Raw genomic sequence first — 26607 nt, 5'->3', positions numbered from 1 at the left:
GCTTTACATTTTTCCTGCATTGAATTGCAGCTCTTCCTGCACGATTCTTTGTTCTCTTGCTGTTTGTCCCTCTCAGGTTTCTATGCACCTTGTCTCTCCTCTCTGTTGCTGCGTCCAGGTGTGCTTGCGCCAGCGTGTATTTTTTTGCCAACTTATTTTGTTGTTCTGCGTTCTTTCGTCCCTTGCGTCGACCCCCTTGCATTTGTGTAGCAGCAGGAGAATGTGCAGGAAAGAAATGGTGAAAGCAAAGTGAGAGAGAGAGCAGCAAAAAGGTTGTTGATGGATCAACGGCACTGTGTGTGCAGAAGCATGAGCAGCCTGTGGATGGCAGCAAAAGCCTACTGCACCTGGTATTCCCAGGCAGTCTCCCATCCAAGTACTAACCAGGCCTCAGTCTGCTTGGTTTCCGAGATCAGACGGGATCGGGCGTTTTCAGACTAGTGTGGCCGTAGGCATCGATGTCATGGCTTTCTCTTTACTTAAACGGACATAAGGCTGTTCTTCACTCCTTTTTCTCCTTCCATGCATTCATCCAAGGAATCAGCACTCAAGATTCATTTCACCATTTTCCTTCCGCCACACCCACCTCTTGCTGCTCTGACTCCCACACAAGCAAACGACAAGCCCTACCCTTCATTGCCTTGCCTCAAGCTTCAAAACTGCCTGACTTTCACCATTCCCTCACTCACCCACAAATCACTCACTCATTCACCCCCCAATCTCACGCTCGCCAACCTCGAAATCTCTCATCCCCTCAAATCGCTCTCCCCCAAATCTCCCCATCCCCAAATCTCTCCTCCCCCAAAAAAGCTTCCACCGCCCCCAAAACACCAGGATTGTTTCATTTCCAATCCCACCAATTATTAAGCCAGATCGCTGTTGTAGCCACATTTCAGAACCCCATGTGGCAAGTGGCGCCTGCTACTCGGCATTCTGATTTGCAACACTCCTCACATGAACACACATGCATTCCAGCAGCATGCTAGTTGGCTTTACATTTTTCCTGCATTGAATTGCAGCTCTTCCTGCACGATTCTTTGTTCTCTTGCTGTTTGTCCCTCTCAGGTTTCTAGGCACCTTGTCTCTCCTCTCTGTTGCTGTGTCCTGGTGTGCCTGCGCCAGCATGTTTTTTTTGCCAACTTATTTTGTTGTTCTGCGTTCTTTCGTCCCTTGCGTCGACCCCCTTGCATTTGTGTAGCAGCAGGAGAATGTGCAGGAAAGAAATGGTGAAAGCAAAGTGAAAGAGAGAGCAGCAAAAAGGTTGTTGATGGATGTGCAGAAGCATGAGCAGCCTGTGGATGGCAGCAAAAGCCGACTGCACCTGGTATTCCCAGGCAGTCTCCCATCCAAGTACTAACCAGGCCTCAGTCTGCTTGGTTTCCGAGATCAGACGTTTTCAGACTAGTGTGGCCGTAGGCATCGATGTCATGGCTTTCTCTTTACTTAAACGGACATAAGGCTGTTCTTCACTCCTTTTTCTCCTTCCATGCATTCATCCAAGGAATCAGCACTCAAGATTCATTTCACCATTTTCCTTCCGCCACACCCACCTCTTGCTGCTCTGACTCCCACACAAGCAAACGACAAGCCCTACCCTTCATTGCCTTGCCTCAAGCTTCAAAACTGCCTGACTTTCACCATTCCCTCACTCACCCACAAATCACTCACTCATTCACCCCCCAATCTCACGCTCGCCAACCTCGAAATCTCTCATCCCCTCAAATCGCTCTCCCCCAAATCTCCCCATCCCCAAATCTCTCCTCCCCCAAAAAAGCTTCCACCGCCCCCAAAACACCAGGATTGTTTCATTTCCAATCCCACCAATTATTAAGCCAGATCGCTGTTGTTGCCACATTTCGGAACCCCATGTGGCAAGTGGCGCCTGCTACTCGGCATTCTGATTTGCAACACTCCTCACATGAACACACATGCATTCCAGCAGCATGCTAGTTGGCTTTACATTTTTCCTGCATTGAATTGCAGCTCTTCCTGCACGATTCTTTGTTCTCTTGCTGTTTGTCCCTCTCAGGTTTCTATGCACCTTGTCTCTCCTCTCTGTTGCTGTGTCCTGGTGTGCCTGCACCAGCATGTTTTTTTTTGCCAACTTATTTTGTTGTTCTGCGTTCTTTCGTCCCTTGCGTCGACCCCCTTGCATTTGTGTAGCAGCAGGAGAATGTGCAGGAAAGAAATGGTGAAAGCAAAGTGAAAGAGAGAGCAGCAAAAAGGTTGTTGATGGATGTGCAGAAGCATGAGCAGCCCGTGGATGGCAGCAAAAGCCTACTGCAGCTGGTATTCCCAGGCAGTCACCCATCCAAGTACTAACCAGGCCTCAGTCTGCTTGGTTTCCGAGATCAGACGGGATCGGGCGTTTTCAGACTAGTGTGGCCGTAGGCATCGATGTCATGGCTTTCTCTTTACTTAAACGGACATAAGGCTGTTCTTCACTCCTTTTTCGCCTTCCATGCATTCATCCAAGGAATCAGCACTCAAGATTCATTTCACCATTTTCCTTCCGCCACACCCACCTCTTGCTGCTCTGACTCCCACACAAGCAAACGACAAGCCCTACCCTTCATTGCCTTGCCTCAAGCTTCAAAACTGCCTGACTTTCACCATTCCCTCACTCACCCACAAATCACTCACTCATTCACCCCCCAATCTCACGCTCGCCAACCTCGAAATCTCTCATCCCCTCAAATCGCTCTCCCCCAAATCTCCCCATCCCCAAATCTCTCCTCCCCCAAAAAAGCTTCCACCGCCCCCAAAACACCAGGATTGTTTCATTTCCAATCCCACCAATTATTAAGCCAGATCGCTGTTGTAGCCACATTTCGGAACCCCATGTGGCAAGTGGCGCCTGCTACTCGGCATTCTGATTTGCAACACTCCTCACATGAACACACATGCATTCCAGCAGCATGCTAGTTGGCTTTACATTTTTCCTGCATTGAATTGCAGCTCTTCCTGCACGATTCTTTGTTCTCTTGCTGTTTGTCCCTCTCAGGTTTCTATGCACCTTGTCTCTCCTCTCTGTTGCTGCGTCCTGGTGTGCCTGCGCCAGCGTGTATTTTTTTGCCAACTTATTTTGTTGTTCTGCATTCTTTCGTCCCTTGCGTCGACCCCCTTGCATTTGTGTAGCAGCAGGAGAATGTGCAGGAAAGAAATGGTGAAAGCAAAGTGAGAGAGAGAGCAGCAAAAAGGTTGTTGATGGATCAACGTCACTGTGTGTGCAGAAGCATGAGCAGCCTGTGGATGGCAGCAAAAGCCTACTGCACCTGGTATTCCCAGGCAGTCTCCCATCCAAGTACTAACCAGGCCTCAGTCTGCTTGGTTTCCGAGATCAGACGGGATCGGGCGCTTTCAGACTAGTGTGGCCGTAGGCATCAATGTCATGGCTTTCTCTTTACTTAAACGGACATAAGGCTGTTCTTCACTCCTTTTTCTCCTTCCATGCATTCATCCAAGGAATCAGCACTCAAGATTCATTTCACCATTTTCCTTCCGCCACACCCACCTCTTGCTGCTCTGACTCCCACACAAGCAAACGACAAGCCCTACCCTTCATTGCCTTGCCTCAAGCTTCAAAACTGCCTGACTTTCACCATTCCCTCACTCACCCACAAATCACTCACTCATTCACCCCCCAATCTCACGCTCGCCAACCTCGAAATCTCTCATCCCCTCAAGTCGCTCTCCCCCAAATCTCCCCATCCCCAAATCTCTCCTCCCCCAAAAAAGCTTCCACCGCCCCCAAAACACCAGGATTGTTTCATTTCCAATCCCACCAATTATTAAGCCAGATCGCTGTTGTAGCCACATTTCGGAACCCCATGTGGCAAGTGGCGCCTGCTACTCGGCATTCTGATTTGCAACACTCCTCACATGAACACACATGCATTCCAGCAGCATGCTAGTTGGCTTTACATTTTTCCTGCATTGAATTGCAGCTCTTCCTGCACGATTCTTTGTTCTCTTGCTGTTTGTCCCTCTCAGGTTTCTATGCACCTTGTCTCTCCTCTCTGTTGCTGTGTCCTGGTGTGCCTGCGCCAGCATGTTTTTTTTTGCCAACTTATTTTGTTGTTCTGCGTTCTTTCGTCCCTTGCGTCGACCCCCTTGCATTTGTGTAGCAGCAGGAGAATGTGCAGGAAAGAAATGGTGAAAGCAAAGTGAAAGAGAGAGCAGCAAAAAGGTTGTTGATGGATGTGCAGAAGCATGAGCAGCCTGTGGATGGCAGCAAAAGCCTACTGCACCTGGTATTCCCAGGCAGTCTCCCATCCAAGTACTAACCAGGCCTCAGTCTGCTTGGTTTCCGAGATCAGACGGGATCGGGCGTTTTCAGACTAGTGTGGCCGTAGGCATCGATGTCATGGCTTTCTCTTTACTTAAACGGACATAAGGCTGTTCTTCACTCCTTTTTCTCCTTCCATGCATTCATCCAAGGAATCAGCACTCAAGATTCATTTCACCATTTTCCTTCCGCCACACCCACCTCTTGCTGCTCTGACTCCCACACAAGCAAACGACAAGCCCTACCCTTCATTGCCTTGCCTCAAGCTTCAAAACTGCCTGACTTTCACCATTCCCTCACTCACCCACAAATCACTCACTCATTCACCCCCCAATCTCACGCTCGCCAACCTCGAAATCTCTCATCCCCTCAAATCGCTCTCCCCCAAATCTCCCCATCCCCAAATCTCTCCTCCCCCAAAAAAGCTTCCACCGCCCCCAAAACACCAGGATTGTTTCATTTCCAATCCCACCAATTATTAAGCCAGATCGCTGTTGTAGCCACATTTCGGAACCCCATGTGGCAAGTGGCGCCTGCTACTCGGCATTCTGATTTGCAACACTCCTCACATGAACACACATGCATTCCAGCAGCATGCTAGTTGGCTTTACATTTTTCCTGCATTGAATTGCAGCTCTTCCTGCACGATTCTTTGTTCTCTTGCTGTTTGTCCCTCTCAGGTTTCTATGCACCTTGTCTCTCCTCTCTGTTGCTGTGTCGTGGTGTGCCTGCGCCAGCATGTTTTTTTTAGCCAACTTATTTTGTTGTTCTGCGTTCTTTCGTCCCTTGTGTCGACCCCCTTGCATTTGTGTAGCAGCAGGAGAATGTGCAGGAAAGAAATGGTGAAAGCAAAGTGAAAGAGAGAGCAGCAAAAAGGTTGTTGATGGATCAACGGCACTGTGTGTGCAGAAGCATGAGCAGCCTGTGGATGGCAGCAAAAGCCTACTGCACCTGGTATTCCCAGGCAGTCTCCCATCCAAGTACTAACCAGGCCTCAGTCTGCTTGGTTTCCGAGATCAGACGGGATCGGGCGTTTTCAGACTAGTGTGGCCGTAGGCATCGATGTCATGGCTTTCTCTTTACTTAAACGGACATAAGGCTGTTCTTCACTCCTTTTTCTCCTTCCATGCATTCATCCAAGGAATCAGCACTCAAGATTCATTTCACCATTTTCCTTCCGCCACACCCACCTCTTGCTGCTCTGACTCCCACACAAGCAAACGACAAGCCCTACCCTTCATTGCCTTGCCTCAAGCTTCAAAACTGCCTGACTTTCACCATTCCCTCACTCACCCACAAATCACTCACTCATTCACCCCCCAATCTCACGCTCGCCAACCTCGAAATCTCTCATCCCCTCAAATCGCTCTCCCCCAAATCTCCCCATCCCCAAATCTCTCCTCCCCCAAAAAAGCTTCCACCGCCCCCAAAACACCAGGATTGTTTCATTTCCAATCCCACCAATTATTAAGCCAGATCGCTGTTGTAGCCACATTTCGGAACCCCATGTGGCAAGTGGCGCCTGCTACTCGGCATTCTGATTTGCAGCACTCCTCACATGAACACACATGCATTCCAGCAGCATGCTAGTTGGCTTTACATTTTTCCTGCATTGAATTGCAGCTCTTCCTGCATGATTCTTTGTTCTCTTGCTGTTTGTCCCTCTCAGGTTTCTATGCACCTTGTCTCTCCTCTCTGTTGCTGCGTCCTGGTGTGCCTGCGCCAGCGTGTATTTTTTTGCCAACTTATTTTGTTGTTCTGCGTTCTTTCGTCCCTTGCGTCGGCCCCCTTGCATTTGTGTAGCAGCAGGAGAATGTGCAGGAAAGAAATGGTGAAAGCAAAGTGAGAGAGAGAGCAGCAAAAAGGTTGTTGATGGATCAACGGCACTGTGTGTGCAGAAGCATGAGCAGCCTGTGGATGGCAGCAAAAGCCTACTGCACCTGGTATTCCCAGGCAGTCTCCCATCCAAGTACTAACCAGGCCTCAGTCTGCTTGGTTTCCGAGATCAGACGGGATCGGGCGTTTTCAGACTAGTGTGGCCGTAAGCATCGATGTCATGGCTTTCTCTTTACTTAAACGGACATAAGGCTGTTCTTCACTCCTTTTTCTCCTTCCATGCATTCATCCAAGGAATCAGCACTCAAGATTCATTTCACCATTTTCCTTCCGCCACACCCACCTCTTGCTGCTCTGACTCCCACACAAGCAAACGACAAGCCCTACCCTTCATTGCCTTGCCTCAAGCTTCAAAACTGCCTGACTTTCACCATTCCCTCACTCACCCACAAATCACTCACTCATTCACCCCCCAATCTCACGCTCGCCAACCTCGAAATCTCTCATCCCCTCAAATCGCTCTCCCCCAAATCTCCCCATCCCCAAATCTCTCCTCCCCCAAAAAAGCTTCCACCGCCCCCAAAACACCAGGATTGTTTCATTTCCAATCCCACCAATTATTAAGCCAGATCGCTGTTGTAGCCACATTTCGGAACCCCATGTGGCAAGTGGCGCCTGCTACTCGGCATTCTGATTTGCAGCACTCCTCACATGAACACACATGCATTCCAGCAGCATGCTAGTTGGCTTTACATTTTTCCTGCATTGAATTGCAGCTCTTCCTGCATGATTCTTTGTTCTCTTGCTGTTTGTCCCTCTCAGGTTTCTATGCACCTTGTCTCTCCTCTCTGTTGCTGCGTCCTGGTGTGCCTGCGCCAGCGTGTATTTTTTTGCCAACTTATTTTGTTGTTCTGCGGTCTTTCGTCCCTTGCGTCGACCCCCTTGCATTTGTGTAGCAGCAGGAGAATGTGCAGGAAAGAAATGGTGAAAGCAAAGTGAGAGAGAGAGCAGCAAAAAGGTTGTTGATGGATCAACGGCACTGTGTGTGCAGAAGCATGAGCAGCCTGTGGATGGCAGCAAAAGCCTACTGCACCTGGTATTCCCAGGCAGTCTCCCATCCAAGTACTAACCAGGCCTCAGTCTGCTTGGTTTCCGAGATCAGACGGGATCGGGCGTTTTCAGACTAGTGTGGCCGTAAGCATCGATGACATGGCTTTCTCTTTACTTAAACGGACATAAGGCTGTTCTTCACTCCTTTTTCTCCTTCCATGCATTCATCCAAGGAATCAGCACTCAAGATTCATTTCACCATTTTCCTTCCGCCACACCCACCTCTTGCTGCTCTGACTCCCACACAAGCAAACGACAAGCCCTACCCTTCATTGCCTTGCCTCAAGCTTCAAAACTGCCTGACTTTCACCATTCCCTCACTCACCCACAAATCACTCACTCATTCACCCCCCAATCTCACGCTCGCCAACCTCGAAATCTCTCATCCCCTCAAATCGCTCTCCCCCAAATCTCCCCATCCCCAAATCTCTCCTCCCCCAAAAAAGCTTCCACCGCCCCTAAAACACCAGGATTGTTTCATTTCCAGTCCCACCAATTATTAAGCCAGATCGCTGTTGTAGCCACATTTCGGAACCCCATGTGGCAAGTGGCGCCTGCTACTCGGCATTCTGATTTGCAACACTCCTCACATGAACACACATGCATTCCAGCAGCATGCTAGTTGGCTTTACATTTTTCCTGCATTGAATTGCAGCTCTTCCTGCACGATTCTTTGTTCTCTTGCTGTTTGTCCCTCTCAGGTTTCTATGCACCTTGTCTCTCCTCTCTGTTGCTGTGTCCTGGTGTGCCTGCGCCAGCATGTATTTTTTTGCCAACTTACTTTGTTGTTCTGCGTTCTTTCGTCCCTTGCGTCGACCCCCTTGCATTTGTGTAGCAGCAGGAGAATGTGCAGGAAAGAAATGGTGAAAGCAAAGTGAAAGAGAGAGCAGCAAAAAGGTTGTTGATGGATGTGCAGAAGCATGAGCAGCCTGTGGATGGCAGCAAAAGCCTACAGCACCTGGTATTCCCAGGCAGTCTCCCATCCAAGTACTAACCAGGCCTCAGTCTGCGTGGTTTCCGAGATCAGACGGGATCGGGCGCTTTCAGACTAGTGTGGCCGTAGGGATCGATGTCATGGCTTTCTCTTTACTTAAACGGACATAAGGCTGTTCTTCACTCCTTTTTCTCCTTCCATGCATTCATCCAAGGAATCAGCACTCAAGATTCATTTCACCATTTTCCTTCCGCCACACCCACCTCTTGCTGCTCTGACTCCCACACAAGCAAACGACAAGCCCTACCCTTCATTGCCTTGCCTCAAGCTTCAAAACTGCCTGACTTTCACCATTCCCTCACTCACCCACAAATCACTCACTCATTCACCCCCCAATCTCACGCTCGCCAACCTCGAAATCTCTCATCCCCTCAAATCGCTCTCCCCCAAATCTCCCCATCCCCAAATCTCTCCTCCCCCAAAAAAGCTTCCACCGCCCCCAAAACACCAGGATTGTTTCATTTCCAATCCCACCAATTATTAAGCCAGATCGCTGTTGTAGCCACATTTCGGAACCCCATGTGGCAAGTGGCGCCTGCTACTCGGCATTCTGATTTGCAACACTCCTCACATGAACACACATGCATTCCAGCAGCATGCTAGTTGGCTTTACATTTTTCCTGCATTGAATTGCAGCTCTTCCTGCACGATTCTTTGTTCTCTTGCTGTTTGTCCCTCTCAGGTTTCTATGCACCTTGTCTCTCCTCTCTGTTGCTGCGTCCTGGTGTGTCTGCGCCAGCGTGTATTTTTTTGCCAACTTATTTTGTTGTTCTGCATTCTTTCGTCCCTTGCGTCGACCCCCTTGCATTTGTGTAGCAGCAGGAGAATGTGCAGGAAAGAAATGGTGAAAGCAAAGTGAGAGAGAGAGCAGCAAAAAGGTTGTTGATGGATCAACGGCACTGTGTGTGCAGAAGCATGAGCAGCCTGTGGATGGCAGCAAAAGCCTACTGCACCTGGTATTCCCAGGCAGTCTCCCATCCAAGTACTAACCAGGCCTCAGTCTGCTTGGTTTACGAGATCAGACGGTATCGGGCGTTTTCAGACTAGTGTGGCCGTAGGCATCGATGTCATGGCTTTCTCTTTACTTAAACGGACATAAGGCTGTTCTTCACTCCTTTTTCTCCTTCCATGCATTCATCCAAGGAATCAGCACTCAAGATTCATTTCACCATTTTCCTTCCGCCACACCCACCTCTTGCTGCTCTGACTCCCACACAAGCAAACGACAAGCCCTACCCTTCATTGCCTTGCCTCAAGCTTCAAAACTGCCTGACTTTCACCATTACCTCACTCACCCACAAATCACTCACTCATTCACCCCCCAATCTCACGCTCGCCAATCTCGAAATCTCTCATCCCCTCAAATCGCTCTCCCGCAAATCTCCCCATCCCCAAATCTCTCCTCCCCCAAAAAAGCTTCCACCGCCCCCAAAACACCAGGATTGTTTCATTTCCAATCCCACCAATTATTAAGCCAGATCGCTGTTGTAGCCACATTTCGGAACCCATGTGGCAAGTGGCGCCTGCTACTCGGCATTCTGATTTGCAACACTCCTCACATGAACACACATGCATTCCAGCAGCATGCTAGTTGGCTTTACATTTTTCCTGCATTGAATTGCAGCTCTTCCTGCACGATTCTTTGTTCTCTTGCTGTTTGTCCCTCTCAGGTTTCTATGCACCTTGTCTCTCCTATCTGTTGCTGCGTCCTGGTGTGCCTGCGCCAGCGTGTATTTTTTTGCCAACTTATTTTGTTGTTCTGCATTCTTTCGTCCCTTGCGTCGACCCCCTTGCATTTGTGTAGCAGCAGGAGAATGTGCAGGAAAGAAATGGTGAAAGCAAAGTGAGAGAGAGAGCAGCAAAAAGGTTGTTGATGGATCAACGGCACTGTGTGTGCAGAAGCATGAGCAGCCTGTGGATGGCAGCAAAAGCCTACTGCACCTGGTATTCCCAGGCAGTCTCCCATCCAAGTACTAACCAGGCCTCAGTCTGCTTGGTTTCCGAGATCAGACGGGATCGGGCGTTTTCAGACTGGTGTGGCCGTAGGCATCGATGTCATGGCTTTCTCTTTACTTAAACGGACATAAGGCTGTTCTTCACTCCTTTTTCTCCTTCCATGCATTCATCCAAGGAATCAGCACTCAAGATTCATTTCACCATTTTCCTTCCGCCACACCCACCTCTTGCTGCTCTGACTCCCACACAAGCAAACGACAAGCCCTACCCTTCATTGCCTTGCCTCAAGCTTCAAAACTGCCTGACTTTCACCATTCCCTCACTCACCCACAAATCACTCACTCATTCACCCCCCAATCTCACGCTCGCCAACCTCGAAATCTCTCATCCCCTCAAATCGCTCTCCCCCAAATCTCCCCATCCCCAAATCTCTCCTCCCCCAAAAAAGCTTCCACCGCCCCCAAAACACCAGGATTGTTTCATTTCCAATCCCACCAATTATTAAGCCAGATCGCTGTTGTAGCCACATTTCGGAACCCCATGTGGCAAGTGGCGCCTGCTACTCGGCATTCTGATTTGCAACACTCCTCACATGAACACACATGCATTCCAGCAGCATGCTAGTTGGCTTTACATTTTTCCTGCATTGAATTGCAGCTCTTCCTGCACGATTCTTTGTTCTCTTGCTGTTTGTCCCTCTCAGGTTTCTATGCACCTTGTCTCTCCTCTCTGTTGCTGTGTCCTGGTGTGCCTGCGCCAGCATGTTTTTTTTTGCCAACTTATTTTGTTGTTCTGCGTTCTTTCGTCCCTTGCGTCGACCCCCTTGCATTTGTGTAGCAGCAGGAGAATGTGCAGGAAAGAAATGGTGAAAGCAAAGTGAAAGAGAGAGCAGCAAAAAGGTTGTTGATGGATGTGCAGAAGCATGAGCAGCCTGTGGATGGCAGCAAAAGCCTACTGCACCTAGTATTCCCAGGCAGTCTCCCATCCAAGTACTAACCAGGCCTCAGTCTGCTTGGTTTACGAGATCAGACGGGATCGGGCGTTTTCAGACTAGTGTGGCCTTAGGCATCGATATCATGGCTTTCTCTTTACTTAAACGGACATAAGGCTGTTCTTCACTCCTTTTTCTCCTTCCATGCATTCATCCAAGGAATCAGCACTCAAGATTCATTTCAACATTTTCCTTCCGCCACACCCACCTCTTGCTGCTCTGACTCCCACACAAGCAAACGACAAGCCCTACCCTTCATTGCCTTGCCTCAAGCTTCAAAACTGCCTGACTTTCACCATTCCCTCACTCACCCACAAATCACTCACTCATTCACCCCCCAATCTCACGCTCGCCAACCTCGAAATCTCTCATCCCCTCAAATCGCTCTCCCCCAAATCTCCCCATCCCCAAATCTCTCCTCCCCCAAAAAAGCTTCCACCGCCCCCAAAACACCAGGATTGTTTCATTTCCAATCCCACCAATTATTAAGCCAGATCGCTGTTGTAGCCACATTTCGGAACCCCATGTGGCAAGTGGCGCCTGCTACTCGGCATTCTGATTTGCAACACTCCTCACATGAACACACATGCATTCCAGCAGCATGCTAGTTGGCTTTACATTTTTCCTGCATTGAATTGCAGCTCTTCCTGCACGATTCTTTGTTCTCTTGCTGTTTGTCCCTCTCAGGTTTCTATGCACCTTGTCTCTCCTCTCTGTTGCTGTGTCCTGGTGTGCCTGCGCCAGCATGTATTTTTTTGCCAACTTATTTTGTTGTTCTGCGTTCTTTCGTCCCTTGCGTCGACCCCCTTGCATTTGTGTAGCAGCAGGAGAATGTGCAGGAAAGAAATGGTGAAAGCAAAGTGAAAGAGAGAGCAGCAAAAAGGTTGTTGATGGATGTGCAGAAGCATGAGCAGCCTGTGGATGGCAGCAAAAGCCTACAGCACCTGGTATTCCCAGGCAGTCTCCCATCCAAGTACTAACCAGGCCTCAGTCTGCGTGGTTTCCGAGATCAGACGGGATCGGGCGCTTTCAGACTAGTGTGGCCGTAGGGATCGATGTCATGGCTTTCTCTTTACTTAAACGGACATAAGGCTGTTCTTCACTCCTTTTTCTCCTTCCATGCATTCATCCAAGGAATCAGCACTCAAGATTCATTTCACCATTTTCCTTCCGCCACACCCACCTCTTGCTGCTCTGACTCCCACACAAGCAAACGACAAGCCCTACCCTTCATTGCCTTGCCTCAAGCTTCAAAACTGCCTGACTTTCACCATTCCCTCACTCACCCACAAATCACTCACTCATTCACCCCCCAATCTCACGCTCGCCAACCTCGAAATCTCTCATCCCCTCAAATCGCTCTCCCCCAAATCTCCCCATCCCCAAATCTCTCCTCCCCCAAAAAAGCTTCCACCGCCCCCAAAACACCAGGATTGTTTCATTTCCAATCCCACCAATTATTAAGCCAGATCGCTGTTGTAGCCACATTTCGGAACCCCATGTGGCAAGTGGCGCCTGCTACTCGGCATTCTGATTTGCAACACTCCTCACATGAACACACATGCATTCCAGCAGCATGCTAGTTGGCTTTACATTTTTCCTGCATTGAATTGCAGCTCTTCCTGCACGATTCTTTGTTCTCTTGCTGTTTGTCCCTCTCAGGTTTCTATGCACCTTGTCTCTCCTCTCTGTTGCTGCGTCCTGGTGTGTCTGCGCCAGCGTGTATTTTTTTGCCAACTTATTTTGTTGTTCTGCATTCTTTCGTCCCTTGCGTCGACCCCCTTGCATTTGTGTAGCAGCAGGAGAATGTGCAGGAAAGAAATGGTGAAAGCAAAGTGAGAGAGAGAGCAGCAAAAAGGTTGTTGATGGATCAACGGCACTGTGTGTGCAGAAGCATGAGCAGCCTGTGGATGGCAGCAAAAGCCTACTGCACCTGGTATTCCCAGGCAGTCTCCCATCCAAGTACTAACCAGGCCTGATTCTGCTTGGTTTCCGAGATCAGACGGTATCGGGCGTTTTCAGACTAGTGTGGCCGTAGGCATCGATGTCATGGCTTTCTCTTTACTTAAACGGACATAAGGCTGTTCTTCACTCCTTTTTCTCCTTCCATGCATTCATCCAAGGAATCAGCACTCAAGATTCATTTCACCATTTTCCTTCCGCCACACCCACCTCTTGCTGCTCTGACTCCCACACAAGCAAACGACAAGCCCTACCCTTCATTGCCTTGCCTCAAGCTTCAAAACTGCCTGACTTTCACCATTCCCTCACTCACCCACAAATCACTCACTCATTCACCCCCCAATCTCACGCTCGCCAATCTCGAAATCTCTCATCCCCTCAAATCGCTCTCCCCCAAATCTCCCCATCCCCAAATCTCTCCTCCCCCAAAAAAGCTTCCACCGCCCCCAAAACACCAGGATTGTTTCATTTCCAATCCCACCAATTATTAAGCCAGATCGCTGTTGTAGCCACATTTCGGAACCCATGTGGCAAGTGGCGCCTGCTACTCGGCATTCTGATTTGCAACACTCCTCACATGAACACACATGCATTCCAGCAGCATGCTAGTTGGCTTTACATTTTTCCTGCATTGAATTGCAGCTCTTCCTGCACGATTCTTTGTTCTCTTGCTGTTTGTCCCTCTCAGGTTTCTATGCACCTTGTCTCTCCTCTCTGTTGCTGCGTCCTGGTGTGCCTGCGCCAGCGTGTATTTTTTTGCCAACTTATTTTGTTGTTCTGCGTTCTTTCGTCCCTTGCGTCGACCCCCTTGCATTTGTGTAGCAGCAGGAAAATGTGCAGTAAAGAAATGGTGAAAGCAAAGTGAGAGAGAGAGCAGCAAAAAGGTTGTTGATGGATCAACGGCACTGTGTGTGCAGAAGCATGAGCAGCCTGTGGATGGCAGCAAAAGCCTACTGCACCTGGTATTCCCAGGCAGTCTCCCATCCAAGTACTAACCAGGCTTTAATCTGCTTGGTTTCCGAGATCAGACGGGATCGGGCGTTTTCAGACTAGTGTGGCCGTAGGGATCGATGTCATGGCTTTCTCTTTACTTAAACGGACATAAGGCTGTTCTTCACTCCTTTTTCTCCTTCCATGCATTCATCCAAGGAATCAGCACTCAAGATTCATTTCACCATTTTCCTTCCGCCACACCCACCTCTTGCTGCTCTGACTCCCACACAAGCAAACGACAAGCCCTACCCTTCATTGCCTTGCCTCAAGCTTCAAAACTGCCTGACTTTCACCATTCCCTCACTCACCCACAAATCACTCACTCATTCACCCCCCAATCTCACGCTCGCCAACCTCGAAATCTCTCATCCCCTCAAATCGCTCTCCCCCAAATCTCCCCATCCCCAAATCTCTCCTCCCCCAAAAAAGCTTCCACCGCCCCCAAAACACCAGGATTGTTTCATTTCCAATCCCACCAATTATTAAGCCAGATCGCTGTTGTAGCCACATTTCGGAACCCCATGTGGCAAGTGGCGCCTGCTACTCGGCATTCTGATTTGCAACACTCCTCACATGAACACACATGCATTCCAGCAGCATGCTAGTTGGCTTTACATTTTTCCTGCATTGAATTGCAGCTCTTCCTGCACGATTCTTTGTTCTCTTGCTGTTTGTCCCTCTCAGGTTTCTATGCACCTTGTCTCTCCTCTCTGTTGCTGCGTCCTGGTGTGTCTGCGCCAGCGTGTATTTTTTTGCCAACTTATTTTGTTGTTCTGCATTCTTTCGTCCCTTGCGTCGACCCCCTTGCATTTGTGTAGCAGCAGGAGAATGTGCAGGAAAGAAATGGTGAAAGCAAAGTGAGAGAGAGAGCAGCAAAAAGGTTGTTGATGGATCAACGGCACTGTGTGTGCAGAAGCATGAGCAGCCTGTGGATGGCAGCAAAAGCCTACTGCACCTGGTATTCCCAGGCAGTCTCCCATCCAAGTACTAACCAGGCCTGATTCTGCTTGGTTTCCGAGATCAGACGGTATCGGGCGTTTTCAGACTAGTGTGGCCGTAGGCATCGATGTCATGGCTTTCTCTTTACTTAAACGGACATAAGGCTGTTCTTCACTCCTTTTTCTCCTTCCATGCATTCATCCAAGGAATCAGCACTCAAGATTCATTTCACCATTTTCCTTCCGCCACACCCACCTCTTGCTGCTCTGACTCCCACACAAGCAAACGACAAGCCCTACCCTTCATTGCCTTGCCTCAAGCTTCAAAACTGCCTGACTTTCACCATTACCTCACTCACCCACAAATCACTCACTCATTCACCCCCCAATCTCACGCTCGCCAATCTCGAAATCTCTCATCCCCTCAAATCGCTCTCCCCCAAATCTCCCCATCCCCAAATCTCTCCTCCCCCAAAAAAGCTTCCACCGCCCCCAAAACACCAGGATTGTTTCATTTCCAATCCCACCAATTATTAAGCCAGATCGCTGTTGTAGCCACATTTCGGAACCCATGTGGCAAGTGGCGCCTGCTACTCGGCATTCTGATTTGCAACACTCCTCACATGAACACACATGCATTCCAGCAGCATGCTAGTTGGCTTTACATTTTTCCTGCATTGAATTGCAGCTCTTCCTGCACGATTCTTTGTTCTCTTGCTGTTTGTCCCTCTCAGGTTTCTATGCACCTTGTCTCTCCTCTCTGTTGCTGCGTCCTGGTGTGCCTGCGCCAGCGTGTATTTTTTTGCCAACTTATTTTGTTGTTCTGCGTTCTTTCGTCCCTTGCGTCGACCCCCTTGCATTTGTGTAGCAGCAGGAAAATGTGCAGTAAAGAAATGGTGAAAGCAAAGTGAGAGAGAGAGCAGCAAAAAGGTTGTTGATGGATCAACGGCACTGTGTGTGCAGAAGCATGAGCAGCCTGTGGATGGCAGCAAAAGCCTACTGCACCTGGTATTCCCAGGCAGTCTCCCATCCAAGTACTAACCAGGCTTTAATCTGCTTGGTTTCCGAGATCAGACGGGATCGGGCGTTTTCAGACTAGTGTGGCCGTAGGGATCGATGTCATGGCTTTCTCTTTACTTAAACGGACATAAGGCTGTTCTTCACTCCTTTTTCTCCTTCCATGCATTCATCCAAGGAATCAGCACTCAAGATTCATTTCACCATTTTCCTTCCGCCACACCCACCTCTTGCTGCTCTGACTCCCACACAAGCAAACGACAAGCCCTACCCTTCATTGCCTTGCCTCAAGCTTCAAAACTGCCTGACTTTCACCATTCCCTCACTCACCCACAAATCACTCACTCATTCACCCCCCAATCTCACGCTCGCCAACCTCGAAATCTCTCATCCCCTCAAATCGCTCTCCCCCAAATCTCCCCATCCCCAAATCTCTCCTCCACCAAAAAAGCTTCCACCGCCCCCAAAACACCAGGATTGTTTCATTTCCAATCCCACCAATTATTAAGCCAGATCGCTGTTGTAGCCACATTTCGGAACCCCATGTGGCAAGTGGCGCCTGCTACTCGGCATTCTGATTTGCAACACTCCTCACATGAACACACATGCATTCCAGCAGCATGCTAGTTGGCTTTACATTTTTCCTGCATTGAATTGCAGCTCTTCCTGCACGATTCTTTGTTCTCTTGCTGTTTGTCCCTCTCAGGTTTCTATGCACCTTGTCTCTCCTCTCTGTTGCTGCGTCCTGGTGTGTCTGCGCCAGCGTGTATTTTTTTGCCAACTTATTTTGTTGTTCTGCATTCTTTCGTCCCTTGCGTCGACCCCCTTGCATTTGTGTAGCAGCAGGAGAATGTGCAGGAAAGAAATGGTGAAAGCAAAGTGAGAGAGAGAGCAGCAAAAAGGTTGTTGATGGATCAACGGCACTGTGTGTGCAGAAGCATGAGCAGCCTGTGGATGGCAGCAAAAGCCTACTGCACCTGGTATTCCCAGGCAGTCTCCCATCCAAGTACTAACCAGGCCTCAGTCTGCTTGGTTTCCGAGATCAGACGGGATCGGGCGTTTTCAGACTAGTGTGGCCGTAGGCATCGATGTCATGGCTTTCTCTTTACTTAAACGGACATAAGGCTGTTCTTCACTCCTTTTTCTCCTTCCATGCATTCATCCAAGGAATCAGCACTCAAGATTCATTTCACCATTTTCCTTCCGCCACACCCACCTCTTGCTGCTCTGACTCCCACACAAGCAAACGACAAGCCCTACCCTTCATTGCCTTGCCTCAAGCTTCAAAACTGCCTGACTTTCACCATTCCCTCACTCACCCACAAATCACTCACTCATTCACCCCCCAATCTCACGCTCGCCAACCTCGAAATCTCTCATCCCCTCAAATCGCTCTCCCCCAAATCTCCCCATCCCCAAATCTCTCCTCCCCCAAAAAAGCTTCCACCGCCCCCAAAACACCAGGATTGTTTCATTTCCAATCCCACCAATTATTAAGCCAGATCGCTGTTGTAGCCACATTTCGGAACCCCATGTGGCAAGTGGCGCCTGCTACTCGGCATTCTGATTTGCAACACTCCTCACATGAACACACATGCATTCCAGCAGCATGCTAGTTGGCTTTACATTTTTCCTGCATTGAATTGCAGCTCTTCCTGCACGATTCTTTGTTCTCTTGCTGTTTGTCCCTCTCAGGTTTCTATGCACCTTGTCTCTCCTCTCTGTTGCTGTGTCCTGGTGTGCCTGCGCCAGCATGTTTTTTTTTGCCAACTTATTTTGTTGTTCTGCGTTCTTTCGTCCCTTGCGTCGACCCCCTTGCATTTGTGTAGCAGCAGGAGAATGTGCAGGAAAGAAATGGTGAAAGCAAAGTGAAAGAGAGAGCAGCAAAAAGGTTGTTGATGGATGTGCAGAAGCATGAGCAGCCTGTGGATGGCAGCAAAAGCCTACTGCACCTAGTATTCCCAGGCAGTCTCCCATCCAAGTACTAACCAGGCCTCAGTCTGCTTGGTTTACGAGATCAAACGGGATCGGGCGTTTTCAGACTAGTGTGGCCTTAGGCATCGATATCATGGCTTTCTCTTTACTTAAACGGACATAAGGCTGTTCTTCACTCCTTTTTCTCCTTCCATGCATTCATCCAAGGAATCAGCACTCAAGATTCATTTCAACATTTTCCTTCCGCCACACCCACCTCTTGCTGCTCTGACTCCCACACAAGCAAACGACAAGCCCTACCCTTCATTGCCTTGCCTCAAGCTTCAAAACTGCCTGACTTTCACCATTCCCTCACTCACCCACAAATCACTCACTCATTCACCCCCCAATCTCACGCTCGCCAACCTCGAAATCTCTCATCCCCTCAAATCACTCTCCCCCAAATCTCCCCATCCCCAAATCTCTCCTCCCCCAAAAAAGCTTCCACCGCCCCCAAAACACCAGGATTGTTTCATTTCCAATCCCACCAATTATTAAGCCAGATCGCTGTTGTAGCCACATTTCGGAACCCCATGTGGCAAGTGGCGCCTGCTACTCGGCATTCTGATTTGCAACACTCCTCACATGAACACACATGCATTCCAGCAGCATGCTAGTTGGCTTTACATTTTTCCTGCATTGAATTGCAGCTCTTCCTGCACGATTCTTTGTTCTCTTGCTGTTTGTCCCTCTCAGGTTTCTATGCACCTTGTCTCTCCTCTCTGTTGCTGTGTCCTGGTGTGCCTGCGCCAGCATGTTTTTTTTTGCCAACTTATTTTGTTGTTCTGCGTTCTTTCGTCCCTTGCGTCGACCCCCTTGCATTTGTGTAGCAGCAGGAGAATGTGCAGGAAAGAAATGGTGAAAGCAAAGTGAAAGAGAGAGCAGCAAAAAGGTTGTTGATGGATGTGCAGAAGCATGAGCAGCCTGTGGATGGCAGCAAAAGCCTACTGCACCTGGTATTCGCAGGCAGTCTCCCATCCAAGTACTAACCAGGCCTGACTCTGCTTGGTTTCCGAGATCAGACGGTATCGGGCGTTTTCAGACTAGTGTGGCCGTAGGCATCGATGTCATAGCTTTCTCTTTACTTAAACGGACATAAGGCTGTTCTTCACTCCTTTTTCTCCTTCCATGCATTCATCCAAGGAATCAGCACTCAAGATTCATTTCAACATTTTCCTTCCGCCACACCCACCTCTTGCTGCTCTGACTCCCACACAAGCAAACGACAAGGCCTACCCTTCATTGCCTAGCCTCAAGCTTCAAAACTGCCTGACTTTCACCATTCCCTCACTCACCCACAAATCACTCACTCATTCACCCCCCAATCTCACGCTCGCCAACCTCGAAATCTCTCATCCCCTCAAATCGCTCTCCCCCAAATCTCCCCATCCCCAAATCTCTCCTCCCCCAAAAAAGCTTCCACCGCCCCCAAAACACCAGGATTGTTTCATTTCCAATCCCACCAATTATTAAGCCAGATCGCTGTTGTAGCCACATTTCGGAACCCCATGTGGCAAGTGGCGCCTGCTACTCGGCATTCTGATTTGCAACACTCCTCACATGAACACACATGCATTCCAGCAGCATGCTAGTTGGCTTTACATTTTTCCTGCATTGAATTGCAGCTCTTCCTGCACGATTCTTTGTTCTCTTGCTGTTTGTCCCTCTCAGGTTTCTATGCACCTTGTCTCTCCTCTCTGTTGCTGCGTCCTGGTGTGCCTGCGCCAGCGTGTATTTTTTTGCCAACTTATTTTGTTGTTCTGCGTTCTTTCGTCCCTTGCGTCGACCCCCTTGCATTTGTGTAGCAGCAGGAAAATGTGCAGGAAAGAAATGGTGAAAGCAAAGTGAGAGAGAGAGCAGCAAAAAGGTTGTTGATGGATCAACGGCACTGTGTGTGCAGAAGCATGAGCAGCCTGTGGATGGCAGCAAAAGCCTACTGCACCTGGTATTCCCAGGCAGTCTCCCATCCAAATACAAACCAGGCCTCAGTCTGCTTGGTTTCCGAGATCAGACGGGATCGGGCGTTTTCAGACTAGTGTGGCTGTAGGCATCAATGTCATGGCTTTCTCTTTACTTAAACGGACATAAGGCTGTTCTTCACTCCTTTTTCTCCTTCCATGCATTCATCCAAGGAATCAGCACTCAAGATTCATTTCAACATTTTCCTTCCGCCACACCCACCTCTTGCTGCTCTGACTCCCACACAAGCAAACGACAAGCCCTACCCTTCATTGCCTTGCCTCAAGCTTCAAAACTGCCTGACTTTCACCATTCCCTCACTCACCCACAAATTACTCGCTCATTCACCCCCCAATCTCACGCTCGCCAACCTCGAAATCTCTCATCCCCTCAAATCGCTCTCCCCCAAATCTCCCCATCCCCAAATCTCTCCTCCCCCAAAAAAGCTTCCACCGCCCCCAAAACACCAGGATTGTTTCATTTCCAATCCCACCAATTATTAAGCCAGATCGCTGTTGTAGCCACATTTCGGAACCCCATGTGGCAAGTGGTGCCTGCTACTCGGCATTCTGATTTGCAACACTCCTCACATGAACACACATGCATTCCAGCAGCATGCTAGTTGGCTTTACATTTTTCCTGCATTGAATTGCAGCTCTTCCTGCACGATTCTTTGTTCTCTTGCTGTTTGTCCCTCTCAGGTTTCTATGCACCTTGTCTCTCCTCTCTGTTCCTGCGTCCTGGTGTGTCTGCGCCAGCGTGTATTTTTTTGCCAACTTATTTTGTTGTTCTGCATTCTTTCGTCCCTTGCGTCGACCCCCTTGCATTTGTGTAGCAGCAGGAGAATGTGCAGGAAAGAAATGGTGAAAGCAAAGTGAGAGAGAGAGCAGCAAAAAGGTTGTTGATGGATCAACGGCACTGTGTGTGCAGAAGCATGAGCAGCCTGTGGATGGCAGCAAAAGCCTACTGCACCTGGTATTCCCAGGCAGTCTCCCATCCAAGTACTAACCAGGCCTCAGTCTGCTTGGTTTCCGAGATCAGACGGTATCGGGCGTTTTCAGACTAGTGTGGCCGTAGGCATCGATGTCATAGCTTTCTCTTTACTTAAACGGACATAAGGCTGTTCTTCACTCCTTTTTCTCCTTCCATGCATTCATCCAAGGAATCAGCACTCAAGATTCATTTCAACATTTTCCTTCCGCCACACCCACCTCTTGCTGCTCTGACTCCCACACAAGCAAACGACAAGGCCTACCCTTCATTGCCTAGCCTCAAGCTTCAAAACTGCCTGACTTTCACCATTCCCTCACTCACCCACAAATCACTCACTCATTCACCCCCCAATCTCACGCTCGCCAACCTCGAAATCTCTCATCCCCTCAAATCGCTCTCCCCCAAATCTCCCCATCCCCAAATCTCTCCTCCCCCAAAAAAGCTTCCACCGCCCCCAAAACACCAGGATTGTTTCATTTCCAATCCCACCAATTATTAAGCCAGATCGCTGTTGTAGCCACATTTCGGAACCCCATGTGGCAAGTGGCGCCTGCTACTCGGCATTCTGATTTGCAACACTCCTCACATGAACACACATGCATTCCAGCAGCATGCTAGTTGGCTTTACATTTTTCCTGCATTGAATTGCAGCTCTTCCTGCACGATTCTTTGTTCTCTTGCTGTTTGTCCCTCTCAGGTTTCTATGCACCTTGTCTCTCCTCTCTGTTGCTGCGTCCTGGTGTGCCTGCGCCAGCGTGTATTTTTTTGCCAACTTATTTTGTTGTTCTGCGTTCTTTCGTCCCTTGCGTCGACCCCCTTGCATTTGTGTAGCAGCAGGAAAATGTGCAGGAAAGAAATGGTGAAAGCAAAGTGAGAGAGAGAGCAGCAAAAAGGTTGTTGATGGATCAACGGCACTGTGTGTGCAGAAGCATGAGCAGCCTGTGGATGGCAGCAAAAGCCTACTGCACCTGGTATTCCCAGGCAGTCTCCCATCCAAATACAAACCAGGCCTCAGTCTGCTTGGTTTCCGAGATCAGACGGGATCGGGCGTTTTCAGACTAGTGTGGCTGTAGGCATCAATGTCATGGCTTTCTCTTTACTTAAACGGACATAAGGCTGTTCTTCACTCCTTTTTCTCCTTCCATGCATTCATCCAAGGAATCAGCACTCAAGATTCATTTCAACATTTTCCTTCCGCCACACCCACCTCTTGCTGCTCTGACTCCCACACAAGCAAACGACAAGCCCTACCCTTCATTGCCTTGCCTCAAGCTTCAAAACTGCCTGACTTTCACCATTCCCTCACTCACCCACAAATTACTCGCTCATTCACCCCCCAATCTCACGCTCGCCAACCTCGAAATCTCTCATCCCCTCAAATCGCTCTCCCCCAAATCTCCCCATCCCCAAATCTCTCCTCCCCCAAAAAAGCTTCCACCGCCCCCAAAACACCAGGATTGTTTCATTTCCAATCCCACCAATTATTAAGCCAGATCGCTGTTGTAGCCACATTTCGGAACCCCATGTGGCAAGTGGTGCCTGCTACTCGGCATTCTGATTTGCAACACTCCTCACATGAACACACATGCATTCCAGCAGCATGCTAGTTGGCTTTACATTTTTCCTGCATTGAATTGCAGCTCTTCCTGCACGATTCTTTGTTCTCTTGCTGTTTGTCCCTCTCAGGTTTCTATGCACCTTGTCTCTCCTCTCTGTTCCTGCGTCCTGGTGTGTCTGCGCCAGCGTGTATTTTTTTGCCAACTTATTTTGTTGTTCTGCATTCTTTCGTCCCTTGCGTCGACCCCCTTGCATTTGTGTAGCAGCAGGAGAATGTGCAGGAAAGAAATGGTGAAAGCAAAGTGAGAGAGAGAGCAGCAAAAAGGTTGTTGATGGATCAACGGCACTGTGTGTGCAGAAGCATGAGCAGCCTGTGGATGGCAGCAAAAGCCTACTGCACCTGGTATTCCCAGGCAGTCTCCCATCCAAGTACTAACCAGGCCTCAGTCTGCTTGGTTTCCGAGATCAGACGGGATCGGGCGTTTTCAGACTGGTGTGGCCGTAGGCATCGATGTCATGGCTTTCTCTTTACTTAAACGGACATAAGGCTGTTCTTCACTCCTTTTTCTCCTTCCATGCATTCATCCAAGGAATCAGCACTCAAGATTCATTTCACCATTTTCCTTCCGCCACACCCACCTCTTGCTGCTCTGACTCCCACACAAGCAAACGACAAGCCCTACCCTTCATTGCCTTGCCTCAAGCTTCAAAACTGCCTGACTTTCACCATTCCCTCACTCACCCACAAATCACTCACTCATTCACCCCCCAATCTCACGCTCGCCAACCTCGAAATCTCTCATCCCCTCAAATCGCTCTCCCCCAAATCTCCCCATCCCCAAATCTCTCCTCCCCCAAAAAAGCTTCCACCGCCCCCAAAACACCAGGATTGTTTCATTTCCAATCCCACCAATTATTAAGCCAGATCGCTGTTGTAGCCACATTTCGGAACCCCATGTGGCAAGTGGCGCCTGCTACTCGGCATTCTGATTTGCAACACTCCTCACATGAACACACATGCATTCCAGCAGCATGCTAGTTGGCTTTACATTTTTCCTGCATTGAATTGCAGCTCTTCCTGCACGATTCTTTGTTCTCTTGCTGTTGTCCCTCTCAGGTTTCTAGGCACCTTGTCTCTCCTCTCTGTTGCTGTGTCCTGGTGTGCCTGCGCCAGCATGTATTTTTTTGCCAACTTATTTTGTTGTTCTGCGTTCTTTCGTCCCTTGCGTCGACCCCCTTGCATTTGTGTAGCAGCAGGAGAATGTGCAGGAAAGAAATGGTGAAAGCAAAGTGAAAGAGAGAGCAGCAAAAAGGTTGTTGATGGATGTGCAGAAGCATGAGCAGCCTGTGGATGGCAGCAAAAGCCTACTGCACCTAGTATTCCCAGGCAGTCTCCCATCCAAGTACTAACCAGGCCTCAGTCTGCTTGGTTTACGAGATCAGACGGGATCGGGCGCTTTCAGACTAGTGTGGCCGTAGGCATCGATGTTATGGCTTTCTCTTTACTTAAACGGACATAAGGCTGTTCTTCACTCCTTTTTCTCCTTCCATGTATTCATCCAAGGAATCAGCACTCAAGATTCATTTCACCATTTTCCTTCCGCCACACCCACCTCTTGCTGCTCTGACTCCCACACAAGCAAACGACAAGCCCTACCCTTCATTGCCTTGCCTCAAGCTTCAAAACTGCCTGACTTTCACCATTCCCTCACTCACCCACAAATCACTCACTCATTCACCCCCCAATCTCACGCTCGCCAACCTCGAAATCTCTCATCCCCTCAAATCGCTCTCCCCCAAATCTCCCCATCCCCAAATCTCTCCTCCCCCAAAAAAGCTTCCACCGCCCCCAAAACACCAGGATTGTTTCATTTCCAATCCCACCAATTATTAAGCCAGATCGCTGTTGTAGCCACATTTCGGAACCCCATGTGGCAAGTGGCGCCTGCTACTCGGCATTCTGATTTGCAACACTCCTCACATGAACACACATGCATTCCAGCAGCATGCTAGTTGGCTTTACATTTTTCCTGCATTGAATTGCAGCTCTTCCTGCACGATTCTTTGTTCTCTTGCTGTTTGTCCCTCTCAGGTTTCTAGGCACCTTGTCTCTCCTCTCTGTTGCTGTGTCCTGGTGTGCCTGCGCCAGCATGTTTTTTTTTGCCAACTTATTTTGTTGTTCTGCGTTCTTTCGTCCCTTGCGTCGACCCCCTTGCATTTGTGTAGCAGCAGGAGAATGTGCAGGAAAGAAATGGTGAAAGCAAAGTGAAAGAGAGAGCAGCAAAAAGGTTGTTGATGGATCAACGGCACTGTGTGTGCAGAAGCATGAGCAGCCTGTGGATGGCAGCAAAAGCCTACTGCACCTGGTATTCCCAGGCAGTCTCCCATCCAAGTACTAACCAGGCCTCAGTCTGCTTGGTTTCCGAGATCAGACGGGATCGGGCGTTTTCAGACTAGTGTGGCCGTAGGCATCAATGTCATGGCTTTCTCTTTACTTAAACGGACATAAGGCTGTTCTTCACTCCTTTTTCTCCTTCCATGCATTCATCCAAGGAATCAGCACTCAAGATTCATTTCAACATTTGCCTTCCGCCACACCCACCTCTTGCTGCTCTGACTCCCACACAAGCAAACGACAAGCCCTACCCTTCATTGCCTTGCCTCAAGCTTCAAAACTGCCTGACTTTCACCATTCCCTCACTCACCCACAAATCACTCACTCATTCACCCCCCAATCTCACGCTCGCCAACCTCGAAATCTCTCATCCCCTCAAATCGCTCTCCCCCAAATCTCCCCATCCCCAAATCTCTCCTCCCCCAAAAAAGCTTCCACCGCCCCCAAAACACCAGGATTGTTTCATTTCCAATCCCACCAATTATTAAGCCAGATCGCTGTTGTAGCCACATTTCGGAACCCCATGTGGCAAGTGGTGCCTGCTACTCGGCATTCTGATTTGCAACACTCCTCACATGAACACACATGCATTCCAGCAGCATGCTAGTTGGCTTTACATTTTTCCTGCATTGAATTGCAGCTCTTCCTGCACGATTCTTTGTTCTCTTGCTGTTTGTCCCTCTCAGGTTTCTATGCACCTTGTCTCTCCTCTCTGTTGCTGCGTCCTGGTGTGTCTGCGCCAGCGTGTATTTTTTTGCCAACTTATTTTGTTGTTCTGCATTCTTTCGTCCCTTGCGTCGACCCCCTTGCATTTGTGTAGCAGCAGGAGAATGTGCAGGAAAGAAATGGTGAAAGCAAAGTGAGAGAGAGAGCAGCAAAAAGGTTGTTGATGGATCAACGGCACTGTGTGTGCAGAAGCATGAGCAGCCTGTGGATGGCAGCAAAAGCCTACTGCACCTGGTATTCCCAGGCAGTCTCCCATCCAAGTACTAACCAGGCCTCAGTCTGCTTGGTTTCCGAGATCAGACGGGATCGGGCGTTTTCAGACTAGTGTGGCCGTAGGCATCGATGTCATGGCTTTCTCTTTACTTAAACGGACATAAGGCTGTTCTTCACTCCTTTTTCTCCTTCCATGCATTCATCCAAGGAATCAGCACTCAAGATTCATTTCACCATTTTCCTTCCGCCACACCCACCTCTTGCTGCTCTGACTCCCACACAAGCAAACGACAAGCCCTACCCTTCATTGCCTTGCCTCAAGCTTCAAAACTGCCTGACTTTCACCATTCCCTCACTCACCCACAAATCACTCACTCATTCACCCCCCAATCTCACGCTCGCCAACCTCGAAATCTCTCATCCCCTCAAATCGCTCTCCCCCAAATCTCCCCATCCCCAAATCTCTCCTCCCCCAAAAAAGCTTCCACCGCCCCCAAAACACCAGGATTGTTTCATTTCCAATCCCACCAATTATTAAGCCAGATCGCTGTTGTAGCCACATTTCGGAACCCCATGTGGCAAGTGGCGCCTGCTACTCGGCATTCTGATTTGCAACACTCCTCACATGAACACACATGCATTCCAGCAGCATGCTAGTTGGCTTTACATTTTTCCTGCATTGAATTGCAGCTCTTCCTGCACGAT

At 49.2% G+C, this 26607-nt stretch overlaps 13 non-coding genes and 14 pseudogenes across 13 annotated transcripts; all 27 read right to left on the bottom strand.

Moving 5' to 3' along the window:
• Window positions 1-335: 335 nt before the first annotated feature.
• LOC139270024 (5S ribosomal RNA) lies at window positions 336-454 on the bottom strand. The gene has a single exon (XR_011594392.1). It is a non-coding gene; the product is annotated as a 5S ribosomal RNA (ribosomal RNA).
• An 855-nt stretch (window positions 455-1309) lies between these two features.
• Window positions 1310-1418, bottom strand: LOC139269846 (5S ribosomal RNA; annotated as a pseudogene).
• An 856-nt stretch (window positions 1419-2274) lies between these two features.
• On the bottom strand, window positions 2275-2393 carry LOC139269477 (5S ribosomal RNA; annotated as a pseudogene).
• An 870-nt stretch (window positions 2394-3263) lies between these two features.
• LOC139270447 (5S ribosomal RNA) lies at window positions 3264-3382 on the bottom strand. The gene has a single exon (XR_011594791.1). It is a non-coding gene; the product is annotated as a 5S ribosomal RNA (ribosomal RNA).
• An 856-nt stretch (window positions 3383-4238) lies between these two features.
• Window positions 4239-4357, bottom strand: LOC139270013 (5S ribosomal RNA). Its single transcript, XR_011594390.1, has one exon. It is a non-coding gene; the product is annotated as a 5S ribosomal RNA (ribosomal RNA).
• Window positions 4358-5227: 870 nt separating this feature from the next.
• On the bottom strand, window positions 5228-5346 carry LOC139270001 (5S ribosomal RNA). Its single transcript, XR_011594387.1, has one exon. It is a non-coding gene; the product is annotated as a 5S ribosomal RNA (ribosomal RNA).
• An 870-nt stretch (window positions 5347-6216) lies between these two features.
• LOC139269279 (5S ribosomal RNA) lies at window positions 6217-6335 on the bottom strand. The gene has a single exon (XR_011594164.1). It is a non-coding gene; the product is annotated as a 5S ribosomal RNA (ribosomal RNA).
• An 870-nt stretch (window positions 6336-7205) lies between these two features.
• Window positions 7206-7324, bottom strand: LOC139269278 (5S ribosomal RNA). The gene has a single exon (XR_011594163.1). It is a non-coding gene; the product is annotated as a 5S ribosomal RNA (ribosomal RNA).
• An 856-nt stretch (window positions 7325-8180) lies between these two features.
• Window positions 8181-8299, bottom strand: LOC139269411 (5S ribosomal RNA). Its single transcript, XR_011594294.1, has one exon. It is a non-coding gene; the product is annotated as a 5S ribosomal RNA (ribosomal RNA).
• Window positions 8300-9169: 870 nt separating this feature from the next.
• On the bottom strand, window positions 9170-9288 carry LOC139269652 (5S ribosomal RNA; annotated as a pseudogene).
• An 869-nt stretch (window positions 9289-10157) lies between these two features.
• Window positions 10158-10276, bottom strand: LOC139269365 (5S ribosomal RNA). Its single transcript, XR_011594247.1, has one exon. It is a non-coding gene; the product is annotated as a 5S ribosomal RNA (ribosomal RNA).
• An 856-nt stretch (window positions 10277-11132) lies between these two features.
• On the bottom strand, window positions 11133-11251 carry LOC139269711 (5S ribosomal RNA; annotated as a pseudogene).
• Window positions 11252-12107: 856 nt separating this feature from the next.
• Window positions 12108-12226, bottom strand: LOC139269410 (5S ribosomal RNA). The gene has a single exon (XR_011594293.1). It is a non-coding gene; the product is annotated as a 5S ribosomal RNA (ribosomal RNA).
• Window positions 12227-13096: 870 nt separating this feature from the next.
• Window positions 13097-13215, bottom strand: LOC139269658 (5S ribosomal RNA; annotated as a pseudogene).
• An 869-nt stretch (window positions 13216-14084) lies between these two features.
• LOC139269638 (5S ribosomal RNA) lies at window positions 14085-14203 on the bottom strand (annotated as a pseudogene).
• An 870-nt stretch (window positions 14204-15073) lies between these two features.
• On the bottom strand, window positions 15074-15192 carry LOC139269657 (5S ribosomal RNA; annotated as a pseudogene).
• An 869-nt stretch (window positions 15193-16061) lies between these two features.
• LOC139269637 (5S ribosomal RNA) lies at window positions 16062-16180 on the bottom strand (annotated as a pseudogene).
• Window positions 16181-17050: 870 nt separating this feature from the next.
• LOC139269989 (5S ribosomal RNA) lies at window positions 17051-17169 on the bottom strand. The gene has a single exon (XR_011594385.1). It is a non-coding gene; the product is annotated as a 5S ribosomal RNA (ribosomal RNA).
• An 856-nt stretch (window positions 17170-18025) lies between these two features.
• Window positions 18026-18144, bottom strand: LOC139269747 (5S ribosomal RNA; annotated as a pseudogene).
• An 856-nt stretch (window positions 18145-19000) lies between these two features.
• On the bottom strand, window positions 19001-19119 carry LOC139269745 (5S ribosomal RNA; annotated as a pseudogene).
• Window positions 19120-19989: 870 nt separating this feature from the next.
• LOC139269498 (5S ribosomal RNA) lies at window positions 19990-20108 on the bottom strand (annotated as a pseudogene).
• Window positions 20109-20978: 870 nt separating this feature from the next.
• Window positions 20979-21097, bottom strand: LOC139269517 (5S ribosomal RNA; annotated as a pseudogene).
• Window positions 21098-21967: 870 nt separating this feature from the next.
• LOC139269497 (5S ribosomal RNA) lies at window positions 21968-22086 on the bottom strand (annotated as a pseudogene).
• An 870-nt stretch (window positions 22087-22956) lies between these two features.
• Window positions 22957-23075, bottom strand: LOC139269364 (5S ribosomal RNA). Its single transcript, XR_011594246.1, has one exon. It is a non-coding gene; the product is annotated as a 5S ribosomal RNA (ribosomal RNA).
• Window positions 23076-23930: 855 nt separating this feature from the next.
• On the bottom strand, window positions 23931-24049 carry LOC139269533 (5S ribosomal RNA; annotated as a pseudogene).
• Window positions 24050-24919: 870 nt separating this feature from the next.
• LOC139269977 (5S ribosomal RNA) lies at window positions 24920-25038 on the bottom strand. Its single transcript, XR_011594381.1, has one exon. It is a non-coding gene; the product is annotated as a 5S ribosomal RNA (ribosomal RNA).
• Window positions 25039-25908: 870 nt separating this feature from the next.
• Window positions 25909-26027, bottom strand: LOC139269965 (5S ribosomal RNA). The gene has a single exon (XR_011594376.1). It is a non-coding gene; the product is annotated as a 5S ribosomal RNA (ribosomal RNA).
• Window positions 26028-26607: the final 580 nt, after the last annotated feature.

The sequence above is a fragment of the Pristiophorus japonicus genome, chromosome 8, assembly GCF_044704955.1.
Source record: "Pristiophorus japonicus isolate sPriJap1 chromosome 8, sPriJap1.hap1, whole genome shotgun sequence".
Lineage (NCBI taxonomy): Eukaryota > Metazoa > Chordata > Chondrichthyes > Pristiophoridae > Pristiophorus > Pristiophorus japonicus.
Note: the sequence above shows the minus strand (reverse complement) of the source record. Positions and strands in the feature narration are given on the sequence as shown.